Source organism: Anopheles cruzii, chromosome 3 (genome assembly GCF_943734635.1).
Source record: "Anopheles cruzii chromosome 3, idAnoCruzAS_RS32_06, whole genome shotgun sequence".
Classification (NCBI taxonomy): domain Eukaryota; kingdom Metazoa; phylum Arthropoda; class Insecta; order Diptera; family Culicidae; genus Anopheles; species Anopheles cruzii.
In genome coordinates, this window is record NC_069145.1 from 36,808,806 (window position 1) to 36,823,946 (window position 15,141).

At 50.7% G+C, this 15,141-nt stretch overlaps 1 protein-coding gene and 2 non-coding genes across 3 annotated transcripts in view; 1 reads left to right on the forward strand and 2 right to left on the reverse strand.

Moving 5' to 3' along the window:
• The window catches only part of LOC128272871 (mpv17-like protein), a 71,068-nt gene that overhangs the window by 42,039 nt on the left and 13,888 nt on the right, over positions 1 to 15,141 (forward strand). Inside the window, exon 2 of the mRNA XM_053010754.1 lies at positions 8,652 to 8,713. The gene's annotated coding sequence lies outside the window, so the exon portion shown is untranslated. The remainder of the gene's footprint in view (positions 1 to 8,651; positions 8,714 to 15,141) is intronic.
• Trnaa-cgc (transfer RNA alanine (anticodon CGC)) lies at positions 7,107 to 7,178 on the reverse strand. Its single transcript has one exon. It is a non-coding gene; the product is annotated as a tRNA-Ala (tRNA).
• Positions 7,393 to 7,474, reverse strand: Trnas-gcu (transfer RNA serine (anticodon GCU)). The gene has a single exon. It is a non-coding gene; the product is annotated as a tRNA-Ser (tRNA).

The window sequence follows — 15,141 nt, forward strand, 5'->3', positions numbered from 1 at the left end:
CCGACGGCCACAGGGAAACATATTTGAATTTATATTGCATACATTTAGGCGCATTGTAAAGGGTGAGCCACGTAAGCTGCATTTTTTCATTTGGCTATAAAAAAACAGCTGAATATTTTTCGATGCTTGAACATTTATTTGAAAGGTTGATTCTTCAATTTTTTGATGAAAAACAATTTTGGTCAAATGTCCACCACAATAGATTTGGCAGTAGCTCATTCGGTCGACCTATTTTTGAGTACATTTTCGATTGTATTTGGTCCTATTTCGGCAATAGCAACTTGAATTTGGGTCTTGAGGTTGTCAATAGTTGCTGGTTTGTTCGCAAACATAAATATCGATTGTGACTGACGCTGTATGGCACGTAGCCCGTCCTGTTGAAACCAAATGCCGTCCAAGTTCTCGCTTCAATTTCGCCGAAGAACCAATCAGCCAAAATCCGCACAAACAGTCACTCGTTGTGGTGCATTGGCTTCTCTTGCACGATATGTGGGTTTTCTGAACCCAATACTCATTAACATAGCCACCGAGGTGGAAATGAGCTTCAATGAAATGTGCTTTTGACGAATGAGTTGACGACCTACCACTTTGGAAATTTGGCCTACCACCAATTTTCTACAACCGAAATCGTATTTTATGCATAAATTTCAAGAATCTACCTTTCAAATAAATGTTTAAGTATCGAAAAATATTCAGCCGTTTTTTTATATAGCCAAATGAAAAAGTGCAGCTTACGTGGCTCACCCTATACAAACTGAACCTCTCCACGACCTGGGTTTAAATTATGCATTCGGTGTTACATCCGGTATGTTATCCTGTTATTTTGGCCACGTCACCATTCTAATTTACAACAACAAACCGTTCAACCCAGAGCAAAAAATATGATTTCCATTAAATGCACCCAGTTGGCATGTTTCAACGGCACGATCCGATGTCTTCCGCCCGATTCGGATGAATATTGTTGTTATTTTGAAGGTGCTTCAATTCCCCGACCCGGTCCGTCAGAACGGTCCCGAGTGCAGGGTGGGACGAAAAGTGCATCGCCACGGACACCGGCCTCTGGGGGGAATCCGGGAATGGAAAATAAATAATCACTCAAACGCACCAAGCGCAAGCAAACAAACAAACACACCGCGGACACACTGCACTGCACCGCACCGCAGCAGGGACGCAAAATGGAAGAACAATATTTTGCTTTCCAACTCTTGTTATTATTGTGATTATGATCGACCACCTGCAACTCTTCGGCTCGGTCGGCTCCTCGGGAGGTTCGGACCGAAGTAGCCCCGGGGCGAAAGTAGAAAGTTTTGATTTATGGCCAATCCCGGCGCATCGATTTTAAAACAACGCAGGCGCATTCAAAAACCTTCACGACACACACGGGCCGGCGCATGAGCTTGCACCGCCTCGTAAGTCTCGCCTCGATCGGACATAAAATGCTGCTCAATAATTCAGATAATCGGTGGGCCGGGCCAGGCCGGCCGTGCTATGTTTATGCTAATCCGTCCCTGGCTGCCTTGGCTGCCAATTTTTGGGCCATCGGTCCGATTCGACCGAAAACGTTTTATTATAAATAGAACATCGTCGGCGGTCGTCGTTCGGAATGGCCGCCAAATGATTATTGAGCCAGCCAGTTGACATTTGGTCCCACCAAAGCCGGAGCGCGTATTCAAATGACCACATGTTAATCGTGGAGACTATGCGTTTTTTTTTTTTCGAATCGCTTTGCAAATCAAATTATGTTCCAATCCAAAGGGGCGATCCAATGGAGAGAATCGGTCCTGCCGGCGGGCCTCACAACATGGCGGCTTTCAATGGCTTTCTAAATTACTCCCGGTCGGCGCGCAATGTCAAGTGAACGTCAGCGAGCGAAAGGGCCCCAATTGTCCCAGTTTTGCGCCCGTTTCGACCACCGTCTGCCGTCAATAAAGCGCGCCTTGATTGATATTGTTCCATCGTCCCGCCATTTGCGTTCCCCGTGCACCACCACCACCATGACCACAGTCAGGACAACGTTCGTGCGCTTCCTTCGCTTGATAACTGAATTTAAATGCCCAATTACCGGCCGCGGCATCCATCCTGGCGCGTCCACAACAACAACGAGCCACGTCCACGTTGACGCCTGAATGTAGGGCCTGCCGCGCGCGAAAAAAAGACGGAGAAGAGGCTGGCGCCCGTCAAGTCCCCGCCGAATCGGATCGCCTTGATTTAAATTGATTAACACCCGGCTCCGGGACGGACCAGCATCGGTGGTCGATACGCGGCAGATCCGGTCTCGCGTGTGTTCCGCGTGACTGATCGAACGCAGCACGGGAACACGGGAACATTAATTTTGATTATCCTTTCTGCTGGCGGACCGTGCGGCGGACTTCACGCCATCGTTACAGCGCGGCCACACCGCATTGCATTGTCGTTGGGATTTAAAAAAACTCCAGCCCGCGTGCTGCGCTTGTCACGTGGCCGCATTCGCCAGCTTGTGCCTTGAGTGTCGCCGCGGACTGCTTTTGATTGTTTTTCTGTCGTCCACCAGCTCGACCGTGGCTATCGTGGCCGGAACGGTGGCCGCGACCGTCAGAATCACAATTTAGGTTATGAGCGTATTTATCCCTCGCGCGCCGCGCCGTATGATTTATGGGCAACATTTTATTTCCACTGAAGCCATTGCCAACCACAACCGATTGGTGGAATAGGTAAACAATGGCACCGGCGCGGGTTCTAGGCGTCTCGGGCGGTCCGAAAAATGTTCCGCTGAAAGACGACCGGTGATCCGGTGATTGGTCGGAATATGAGATTTCGGATGCCGTAAAAGGTGCATTAAAATTTGCATAATTTACGCCGCAAACCACCCAATAGGTTCGATCGCGGCAGATCGATCGATTTGGAGAGTGCCGGACCCCTCGAATTTCGGCCCCGAACTAAAAGAATCCAATCGGCTGCCGGGTCAGACGTTGCGAATTTTTATTCCACACAAAAGGCAAACAAAAATCGGCCTCATCCTTCCCGGACATTTTCATTCATCTCTTCCTCTCTCATTGGGCCTGTGTGTCCGGGCGTGTGCCACCGGGAGGAGGCAGAGGGAGTTCCCGGCGGTCAGGACAACATTATCCGGGCTGGCGGCGGCGGTGGTCGGCGGTAAGTCGGGTTTTACAGTCCGCGCTTGCTGAGTCCGGTCGTCAGACCGGCCAAGTTCTTCGTGGCGGTGGCGGTGTCGCTGAAGCGCAACGTGGCAATCTGTCCGGGGCGTCCCTTCAGGTCGGACACGGTGAGGGTGTTTCCGCTCTGCACGATCTTGGCGGCGCTGGCGAACAGGATGGAGGCCAGGACGGCCAGCAGAACGAAGATTGCTTTCATCTTGGACGGATTTGCTCGGCGAGAGTTCGACTTGGGAAGGTGTTGCTGAGTGGCGTCAGTGCTCACAGAAGCGTTGCTACTTATTCGTTACCGTAGGCCGACGACCCAATTTATACTCCCGCAGCCAGGCCCGGGTCCGCGAAAGGAACAAAGGACTATTTCATTGCACATTTAAAACACCTTAGCCAATTTTGCTGGCTGCTATCAAAGCGCCTCATTATCCGACCAACCGGCCGGTTGACGCCTTTCTCGCTCGATGGCAAACAGTTGGCAAAAACAAACCACATGTTTCCACATCATCGGAACAGGATTCGAGTGCTCAATTTACGTAAACCAGCCGTGACGCGAAACGGTGGGTCCACCCGAAAAAAAAAACATGCGTAATCATCAAGGATTCGTTGCTTCGCCTTTTAGTATCCACCGGCGCGTTCCGGATACCCTCGTCCGGGACCCCGGGGAGCCAATAAATCAAAGGTGACGATTGCATGATTGCATTACCGGCGTAGGAAGGCCCAAATAAATTGTTTGACCAAAACACTTAAAAACACGGCGTGGGGAGGGCGTCCAACGCCGGCGTCTGGCGTGTGACGGAAGAACCGTCGGCTGTCCATGGACACGTAATCTTGAAATGTCACGACACTTGCCTCGCTTCGGTGGGTTCCGTTGATTGATATTTTAATTAAATTAGACCCATGCTCGTGCTGCGGGGACACTACGGTGCCGCCGTCTGCCCTTACCGAGGCACGCACGTTCGTTACGCACACTGCCTCCGCCAACCTCCACCCGTGGACCGGATTGGGCCAACAATTTCATTAGGTTGCGAGCGATAAAAAAATCGAATTTCTTCACTCTCGGGACCTTTTTGGAAGTACGCAAATAATGCGCCCCAATGAGATGCTTACATCCGGCCCGAGAGTCCTCGCTCCCACGGGACCGGTTTCGGGACGGCAAACATCCGGGGTGGCGCGTCGCTCGTCGCTGTCTGGTTCGCATTTAATCCCGATCCATTTCCTGCCACGCTGACGGAAGAATGGACGGATGGACGGGCCCAACTCCCGTGTTCGCCCGAGGTCTGGAACAAATTAAGGAGCATTGCAGGAGTCGACGAACTGAACCGCGGATCTCTCTTTGACCGCGTGAAGCAAAGTTTGAACCGTTCAGGCATGTCCGTGTGGAAGGATGTTCTACCCTTCGTCGAATTGTGCCTCCAAAGATGCTCAAACAGGTCCCGAGGCCAGCATCCTTCCCGTTACGTTCGTTGCAGTCTAACGGTCCCGGGTTGGGTAGTGCAACCGCAACCAGGACTCCCAATCGCTGCTGCCCATCGCAACGGCTGCAGCCAGGCGAAGGTTACCGACGGATGATTCAAGACCCTGCGCTGGCTGGCTGGGAACTTCATTTGTGCCGTAGAGATTAGGAGATTTGTTTACTGGCCCTCCGGATCGCTTCACAGGATGCGCCCGGGGGCCAAGACTGCGGCTGCTGTACGTACATTTTGTCGATCCTGGTTTTTTAATTTGGTTTCCCTTTTTTTAATTGGATTACTTTCCCCGCCTAGCCATATGCTTGCCATTCGAGCATCTCTCGAGTCCATCTTGGCCGTGACAAAGTCGCTCCGGAGCGATCTGTGTTGGGAACAGGGTGAAAGAACGAATGCTATCGTTAGAAACGCTGAATGAAAGACACGCCAGGATAGTGTTCTTTGCTGGAGAACGGGGATAACGCTACTCCTTTTGTGATCCCGTTGGCCCGGGAGCATGGATATCTGGTTGCGGCATGCAATGCACGCCACGTCAGGTTCGTATAACCGCTCCGAGCACATCCTATCTTGCATCTCGGTTTCCATCGAACGGCGCTAAAGATACAGTTCGAGTTTTTGCACCATGATGGTTCAGCCCTGGCTGTGGACGTCCCCGGGAAGGGACGGTAAATAGCCGATGAACGGTTGCTTAAATTTCAATAAAGCACGGACGTTTTCTGGTGACCCGGGACAGCAAGTTTGCCGACGCAAAACTCATCCTTACTTGCGTCCATTTGACCCGACCCGAGTGTGCACGAATTAGAAGAAAACGCCCTAATCTAGCAGAGAAGGAAACTCGACCAGCAGAACCCAATCCAATCAACGGTTCGAGCATAAAACTCATCGCTACGTGATTGAAGCCACTTGGTCCCCGAAGACGGTGCTCTCGGTCGGTCGGTCTTTTATTCTGCCGTAATTCCTTATTCATTTCTCCGACTCCGACGGTTGCTCCGGTCTGTCGATACGTTTCCGCACAGAGAGCTGCACGCTCGAGTTCATTAGACTGTCGAAACGCATGTCACGGTCTGCTGCTGGGGCACCAGAATACACCATCAGAGTTCCGTTGCTCCTGTTCTCCGAGTCCTCTGCGACCGGACTGGCGAAAAGGGAAAGCAATTGCATAAACATTTCGCACACACAGCATCCGCCCGGTGGTGCGAAAGCCCGGGCACACCATTATTTGAAATTTGAATAATTTATGCCGAGATTATGATATGCATTTAATTTTAATTACCATTCTAGCCGGTGTCGGCCGCGTTCTCGGACCAACTGAGGGGGGCCGTCCCGGGAACGGTGCCTGGCATGTAGATTCCCAGATTTGAATGCAAATTATTATGCCTGGCACAGTGTCCTCGGCGTCCACTTTGTCTGCGTTACGGCCGGGGGAAAAGATAAATCGGGAAGCACTAGAATGGCGCAGTGCACGTGTAAGCCGTTTCGAAGACCGGGTGTTATCTGAGTAAACGCTGTTCGTAAGAAGTTTGCCCAATCAAAAAACCAGATAATATTGGTAATGGGAAAAATAATGTTTACTTACCCGGCCCAGCATTACCGCTAAAGAAGGCCCGATGGCAGTGGTGTTATGCAGAAAGGACACGAACAGCCGTCCGACGGGACGAGGTTCAATTATGTTCCAAAAACCAATTTAGTTTGCCTTCTCTCACTGGTGTATTGTGCGCTAATTCCCGTGTGCCGCTTGATTGGACCGAGAGAGCGACTTGCCCGGACGCCGCTTCCTAGTGTTTCAGGCGCGGGGACGAAAGGATGAATCAATAAATCTTCTCCGGTGCGCGCCCTGTGGTTGAGAGCACCGGATCATCGGAGCGCACGTTCTGCGGTTGGATCATCTGCGGTCACGGTCTTCAATATTTTTGTTACAAACCCCACAGACACCCCACAGGCGGGCGGGCTATGCTTCGAAACTCATCCGACGCGTACTCTATCAAGGGAATCTGAGCAATCTCCACTTCATTGGGAAGGCAGTCACACCGACCGACCGACCATGCAACGTGACCGACCGTGCAAAGGAAGCACGCGCGTCATCGTGCGAGAGGTGCACCGGGGGTCAAAAGACTTCACACGGCGGCCCCGGACGCGGCTGACCCCTTTGCCGTCCCCTTCTCCCGGCAGCGACGGACGCGCGACCCTAAATCAAAATATTATAAACGATCTCTCATCGCGCGCGAAGGGCTGCCGATGCCGACGGATGACGTCGCCTAAACCTCCGGGCGAAGGACAACCAACAAAACAAATCAGCGGTATCGCCGACAGATTTATGGTTCCGTGTTAGGCTAATATCTCGCTTGTAGGCCGCCGCGAGTGTGGGCGCCGTATTTAGGGGACATCGATGCAGCCCGCAAGTGCAAATGGCCACGGGAAACAAAATAGGGTGTAATAGAAAAAAAGCGAAGGATGTCAAAAAAGCAAAATAGAACCTTTAGGTTCCAACCACGTGTGGAGATGCCGGGGATTGAACCCGGGACTTCTCACATGCGAAGCGAGCGCTCTACCACTGAGCTACATCCCCGTGATGAAGGCGGGTCGCTCATAGCAGGTTTTAAGGCGTGTCGAGATGAGCACCGTTTAAAAGCATGATTATGAATTGAGTTCTCCGTTGATTGGGTTAATTATTTGTTAAAACACGTTAAACGATTTCGTATTTTTTCTCACCATGGGTTTTGTGAAGTGTTCCAATGAGCAATAGAGGAATTGTGGTTGAGTTTCGTCGCAGCAAAAAGTTCCGACGAGGATGGGATTCGAACCCACGCGTGCAGAGCACATTGGATTAGCAGTCCAACGCCTTAACCACTCGGCCACCTCGTCACTGTAGAACCCGGCCGCTAGTTGCTGAGGAGACCTGCGAAGCCCACAGGAGCACTATCTCCAGCATGGCTCAGAAACGACTTGGAATCTCTGTTTCTGGAAATGTTTTACGGCCGCACGGTGAATGTTCCGTTTGTGACAAAAGCAAAAGCAGAGCAAGAGTTCACCTTGTTATTTGTAAGAAGTTCAATGGTTGTTTATTTGATCAACTCTTCTTATCACTTGTTCCTACTTGTTAAACGTTGCGAAACTCGCTACATTAATTTTCCTGTGAAACATAAGTTATGTTAAAGTATTCTAAAGCTATTTTTGGAAAAGCAACAACAACAGCATAAGTCATGTTAAATAGCTAACCGAATGCTATAGGCGTCGGCTTCCAGCCTAACTCCATGACCGCTGCCGTTCCGGTATCCGTTCGGCGTTCATGCTCTTCGCATGATGAGTCTCTCGTGGGCCAAGCATAATGTAATAAAAATATTATGGTTTCATTCGAGAGAATAACATCAAAGAAAGTGGAGAACATGCTCGCCGTTCTCATTCCACAGCCATGCCACAGCAATAGTGCTGGGGCCCAAATGACGAGGGCGAACAAGGAAAGGATGATGCCGATGATGGTATGCTGGCCGGCGGTTGTGGAAACTCGTGGAAATGACTTGCTTTATCGCAAGACGCCGGTAGCCCTCTGTTTGAAGAATCTCAAACATCCCTCGCTCTCTCGCTCTAATTTACGTTCCTTCGGTTCTGCTTCGGATGAAATTTCGTTTTCATGTTCGCTCGAGCTTAATTTTATTATTTTAGGTTCGCTCGATGGTCTTCCCCCCGCTGCACTTCCGAGGACACATCTATTTGGTCTGCGCCCCAAGATTGGGGGGGGGGGGGCTCTTTGGTCTTTTGAAACCATGATTGCTGCCTTCGCCGGGCCGAGTGTAATGAGATGGAAAACGCAGTGTTTCTTCAGCTTCATCTTAGAGAGTATTTGTCTTTCCATTTTGCGTAATCATTTCAATCCTTGTACAAGGTTATTCAAGCCAATCTAATATGCCGTCGTGTTGCCGTTAACCCTGGCATAAGGGGAACAAAAGTGTCAAGGACTCTTTAAGGGTGCCTTTTTCAGTTTTATGGCTGCTCAACTTACGTTAATTCATTTACGGTTTGTTTAACACGTCTTTCGTTTCAGCATTCAGCAGCGCTAACGTCCTTCGTGACTCGTTCAAACACCGATATCTGCCGCAATTGTTGGTGAGTATAAAACGCGTTCAAAATAGGAACATATTCAGGTTTTACGAACCGTTATTGTCTTCATTAAATCGCATCACGAAGCGAATGCGTGCTATAAGTTATTAGTGCCGCGTCCGATGTTTAGCATACCAATTAAGATATTTATTGCATTCCGTTTCTTTACTTGCACTTCTATTGTTATTTAATTTCACAGAATCTTGTGTAATTCAAATTGCTTGAGAAATATAGTCGTAAAAAATGTTTTATAATTTAATATTGCAGCATGGCATAACGGTGTACCGTTCTCGCGCTTCCCTTGTTAAAATATGTTTCAAATTCCAAAATGGTGCTGAAAAGAGGAGTTTGGATAGACAAAAAAGAACCGCAAACTTTTGAGTTTGTTCTTTTCCAAACAAGTTCCTATCGTAAGTAGTTGTGATCGTATTTCTCCAGACCGTGCTGCAAAATTCTTGGCCATAAAAGCAGAAATATATTTATTTGAAGCAACGAACGAGACGTCGCATATGCCCGACTAACTTTATCTCGTTCTCTCCATCCTTGCCGGCACCATCCTTGTTGAGTATGCGCCCCGGTACATGAGTTATGCAGCTATCCATTAATATTACCGGTTTCAAACGATGCCTGGTGGCGGTGCTGATGGCACGGATAGGGAAAGTCTACCGAAGAAAAATCCAATAAACTTTGCTCACGTGAACTTTTACTTCTTCTATGTTGCCGCCGCCGCCGCCGGTCCTTCGTTTCATATTCAGGCCCCGGCTGTCTGTGCCATTCCCGACGCTTGGCCACCCCTTTTTCGGTGTTAAGTGATGATGCAGCTATAACTCGCACCGCTCGTGCAGTAGGTAGCAGTGCCAGATAAGGATCCTTACCTTGCAAAATTCCGGCTAGCGCTCGGAACCACCAATAACGCTGGAACAGTAACTTGTTATGCATTCTTTTTATGCTTCTTCTCGGCGCAATATACGGCGGTTGCTTTTGTGCCCCCACAAAACTCGGCACTGCGATGGTAAACGTTGGTTTTTTTATAAAACCAAACACGTGTTATAAATGCGTGCAAACATTCTTTCGAGTCGGGTGTGTAGTTTCTGAAGAATGGGGCTTTGGTGTGTTATTACGTTTAACCATTTTACGTTAGATTCACAAAAGAGAAGATGATCAGCTTTATTTGGCACTCCAGATCATAAAACCTTCATTAGAATAAATAATAATGAATAAAACGTTTGAAAGTAAAACCATTCTAGATGGCTCAAAGGTTTTGAAGCATATAGTTGCATCAGAACGTTGCTAAACGACTTTCCCGAAATATTTTAACGTTCTATTTATTAGCTAACGGGTCTATATATTCCGGAGCTAGGAAGTGTCCGGCTATTTCGAGAGAACTCTACCGGACAATGACGACATAAAGTAAAACATATCAATTACTCATGTTGGCTTTTCTGCTTGCTATGCCGACGGCAAAAGTGGTTCAACTTTAATACGAATCCCAGAAAGTCCTCACCCAGCCCCAGAGACAAGCTGCGAAAACAAACCTTTTCGTGGAAATAACCGGATAAGAATTTGCGCAAAGACGGCTCTTCAAACTGAACGCTCTCTCCTTCGGCCGCCGCCGCATCGTATTTGCAGAGTTTTCCTCAAAGGGATTTTCCTTGCCCGGCCACGGGCATTCGGCACCCTACGGCGCAGCAGCATGTGCACCCCGGCCCCCGGGTGATGACCGTGTGTAAGCCCGAAAACCCATCGGCAAACATGTGTTTCGGTAATAAAGTGTCGTTACGTAATTACGGAACACGGTTCGGTCGTAAAAATAACGAAAACAGCAACATGGGCTGCCCGGAATGTAGCGCTGCCCGGAATGCCAAGCACGAAAGCGGCCAAGCGGGCTTGCCGGAGGCGGTGGCGGCACGAGGGGATCGCGGATAATAAAATAGCGAGACCTGGAAAATGGCACGGGAAAGCAAAATAATAACAACATTTTCGGTGCTCGGCGAAATGGCTCGCTGGCTGGCCGTGAGGGGGACTGCCGAAAAGCGACGGAACATACGGATTCGATACGCCGATGAAGTGCGCACACACACCACCAGCCGCTCTTTATGCTGCCGATGCGCCCAGCATGAAGCATTCGGGGCCACGACGGAGCAGCGACCTAGAAGCGCAACATCCGGCTCTGGATCGAGTAAAGCAGCAGCAGCAGCATATTTTAGTTTTAATTATTCCTCGGAAGGCAACCATCGCAACCCTCGCGTCTTCCTAACTCCGCCGGTCCGTAAAGTGCCTGGCATGTGCGCCAGGGAATGTCTGATGTGGCCGTGGCTCCGCCACACCCGGGGGTTCGAGTTCATCGAGCACACCGAGGAGAGGTGTTCGCGTGAGCTCGCTACTAACATTCCGGTGCATCGCACGCAAAACGAAGGAATCCCCAGCCAGCAGGAAATTCCTTCGAGTGGGCTCCCGAAGCGAACGATGCAACTTCCGGTCCGTTGCCACGAAAGTTCCACACCTGTTTGCGAGTCGGCGACCGGCGGCACCTACACACACGTCACTCCGGACGAAGAAAACTTTTTGATTTCAAATGTTTATCCGGTTATGTCAAAGCCATAAGTCAAGTCAAGTGCACGCTGAAGTTGCGGAACGTTCCGTAAATGAATGACCGTAAAGTTCCTGTAGTTTCCGTGGCGTTTCAAGCATCCGGAGAAACAGGCTCTTCGCAATCACACGGGGCACATAAAAGCGGCTCCTGCGAAGCGAATCGTTCCCATCCTCGGGGTGGACCCTCCGATGGCACTAATCAATCAAATTATGGGCCAACTTTTAAAAGGCTTTCCGGCGTCGCCACACGGTACGCCGCCATCTGCCGCTCGCCCGGGCCAGGATTTCCGTTGCCCAAGTTTCGGTGTTTGGGCCCTTCTTCTTAAGCCGACCGAAGCGGGTCGCATAATTGGCACTCTTTGTCCAGCGCGAAAGGTTTAATAATTGCATTCCCGGCCGTGGAAAGTACACGGTCACCAACTAATGAAAGGTGTTCCACGGGAATGGCGCGCGGTTTTTAAACAAAAAATGGCCGAATAATTGTGAGGGTTTCTTTTTCGGGTTCGTTCCCAATTTTTGTAACACGTGGGTCGAAAGGTCCAAAGGATTTTGAAACGGTGAGAAGTGATTTTGACGGACCGACCGAGTTGATGCAAAATGGCACGCTCGAAATAGTGGAAATAGTCAGAAGAACTGAATTATTCGGAACAATTGAATAAATAAATGAGGATTTTCAAGGAAAGTAATCCCTTCCAGGTGCTCTCATCTGCCGGACTTATTCACCCATGTGCTCCGACCAACGTGCCGCCGCGTCCTGCCGAGTAAAAGACCTTCGTCACGAGCCAAACACACCTCGAGCGATCGGGGCCACCGAAAGAAGGATTCCAATCCTGGGCTGGGCGCCCGGCACAAGTTCGCTCCTCGTTACCGACCAATTCATCCGTGTCATTTATCATTTCGTTCACGTTCCTTAAGCGGTCCACCGAGGCTGCTGCTGCTGCTGTCCTGCGTCCTCCGGCGACTCTGGGCTCTTGCCCAGCTCTGCTGTGATCGCGGGCCCCGGTGCCGATGTCCTAGTCTTTCGAGTTCCCTTCCGAGGGCGAAAAGAGAACCCAACCCAACGACGATCCGGGGAAACTGGGCCACGCTCGGTGCGGAGCAGGGACGGGGAAAAAAGGAAGCAACAAGATAGAGGCTAGAAAACAGCCCGAAGGGAACTTCGGTGGGCGCTCGGCGACGAGAGCTCGAGAGCTGAAAGTAAAACAAGAGAAAGATTATTTATGACAGTTTTCAGCGTTTCAAATTAAATTATGAAACATTGGATGTCCCCATAAATTCATTTCATCCTTCCGTTTTTCGGGCCCCCGGGGCCCGCAACCCGCGGCGGGGACGGTACCGGAAGGGCTATCGCTGTTTGCTCTCCGCGCCCGCACTCCGCCTTCGGCCCGAAAATGGTTTTCCATTTCGGCTCGGTTGGCCTCGGCCACACGCCACGCCACGGGGATAAGAAGCGGGGGGAAGGGGGAGGGGGCCGGAGGTGTGTCCGTTGACCGGATTTGGCCCTTAGCTAGCCGGCTAACACTTTCGAGCTGCCGCACGTCAGAAACATTAAATTGATAATTTCATTTCCAATGCCTTGTCCTGGCCATTTCCGGCACAGTCCGGGCCGGCAAACGATTCCCCGTATGGGACGCCCAGGGTGACGTCGGGGTGACCGTCGTGCATCATCGGCACCAGCACTACAAATGACCACTTAATTAAAGGTCAATTTTTACACTCCCCTCGCGACGGAGGGTCGCCCTCTAATCTTGTGTGTGCCACGTGTCCCTCCTGTTTGCAGCATTATTGGCAAACCGGACGCTCTCACCGGACGGAGTTCCTCCTCCTGAGGCCTGGTTTTTCTTTGCCCGGTGATTTGTGTGACTCGTGCGATAAGGGCGCGTCTCCTTGATGTTGGAGAATCGCGCAATTCGCTCGCGTCAAGAGGCAGGACGATAAATTTGTGCCGAAAACGAGGGAACGGATCACGCCGGCGGTTTGTTGGGTTTGGTCTCCGCTCACGCTTCCGGTTCTGCTCCTACAGTGACACGTCCCCTCTAGCCATCGTCGGGCACGAACGCAATTGCGCGAGATCGGAAGGATAAATATTTATCAAAACTGTCGACGTTCGAATGATAATAGCCGTGATAATGCCGCGGTGGCGTGTGCCATTGAGGGAAGAGGGCTCTCGGGACCGCAGCTGTAGCTGAAGCCATTCAGGCTTCCTTTGGCGAGGGGACAATTTCGCAGGACGCCGGGCCCGTCACTCAACCGATGTCGATTTATCTTCCACCATCGTCCTGAGCAGGAACGTCTCGGAATGTTGGGCCTCCTTCTGCAGAACTTTTACCTTCCAGCCCTGCCATCAATCTGCAACCCCTTTTGTTGACACCCTTGGAGGGGGTGGTTTTAAGTGAGGCCCTACGCATAATGATTCGCGTAATAACCCGGTAAGCCCCGTATTTATATTGCCGTCACTCGCGCAAACGAGGCAATCGATCCGGGAAAGGGGCTCACTTTTGATGTTTAGCTCAAAATATCGTCCGCGCGATGCTAACGTTGGCGGAGTGAAGAACTTGGCCGGGCCAGGCTGGGCCTAATTATGCCGAGCGTGAAATTCAATCTATTTTGCCCCTCACAACGCCAACGACTAATCTGATGACGCTTTTTTTGGTTTCTATTACCCTTCGAGAGAGGACAGGATGGGGTTTGAAACGATTCCTACGACGGAGAGATGCCAATAGTTCGTAGCAGGCTGGCAACAACACGGCACCGAAAACGATCCAATCTGATTTTAATCTCTTGTCATTCAACATAACCATGGAACCGTTCAGCCGCCGCTGGGTAAAGGTCCAACGAGTTCCGGGAACCCATTCCGGCAACCGAGAGCCTAGCCGGAGCCAGATTTTCTTCTTACCAACCACTTACGCGACGGATGGGCCGGAGCCATTTTCATCCCAAAATGAACCAGATAACCCCGTGGCTCTCTGCAAAATGGGCTCACAATGTCTGGCAGCATGTTGGCCGCCTGTATACATGTTACTGCCATTTTATTTTAGATTCTTGCTTGCTGCGCTCCAGCTGCGCCATGGGCCATCACATAACGCCCTCCTGCACCGTGCGACGGTTACGAACTTTTAAATTGTTTTCCCTGCCTCGGCCTCGGTCTCAGATTGTTTGTGCGATGGTAAATTTAAGATTTTCCAACAATTTTAACAAAGGCTGGCCGGAGTGAACCGCCAACTCTGGACTCCGGACATAGGGGGAAAAAAATGGCTGCAACTTCAAGCTGACAAGTCGTCGCGCCGGCGACCGGTGCCCGGTTCCGGTCTCCGGTGTCCCGATTGGAACTTGTTTATGCTCAAACTTTTCTCCGCCCAGCCAACCGGTCGTCGTTACGCTTGTTTGAGTGTGCCTCCTTTATGATTATGACATGCAATTTTGATGCTTCCGTTGATGTTTCCAAAATACGTCGTCAAACGTTCCCGGCCCACCCTCGGACCGTCCCCGGAACGGTTACACAAGCGTGTGTGCGACAGACGGCCGGCGTTCCTAGTGAAAAACTTACCGATGCCAGGGCTGCCAGGTCTGTCGGTGACAGTTCCATGGCGCTCAGAGCGTAACATCTGGGCAGAGTTAGCTCACTCACGGCCATTGTTCCCGTTTTAATTTTGCTCGGACCTGAATCCTGCCGTTGTTGCCGAGCGCCGCACGTACGGAACCCGGCCCGGAGCTCTTATGTGGCCAACTTTCTTGCACTCTTCTCCGAGACGGTCTCGTTCGAATGCAGCGCAAACCTCCCCCGGGGGGCGGGGATCCAATCGGGTGGATCCTCGTAATGGGATAAAAATAGCCAGCTTCAG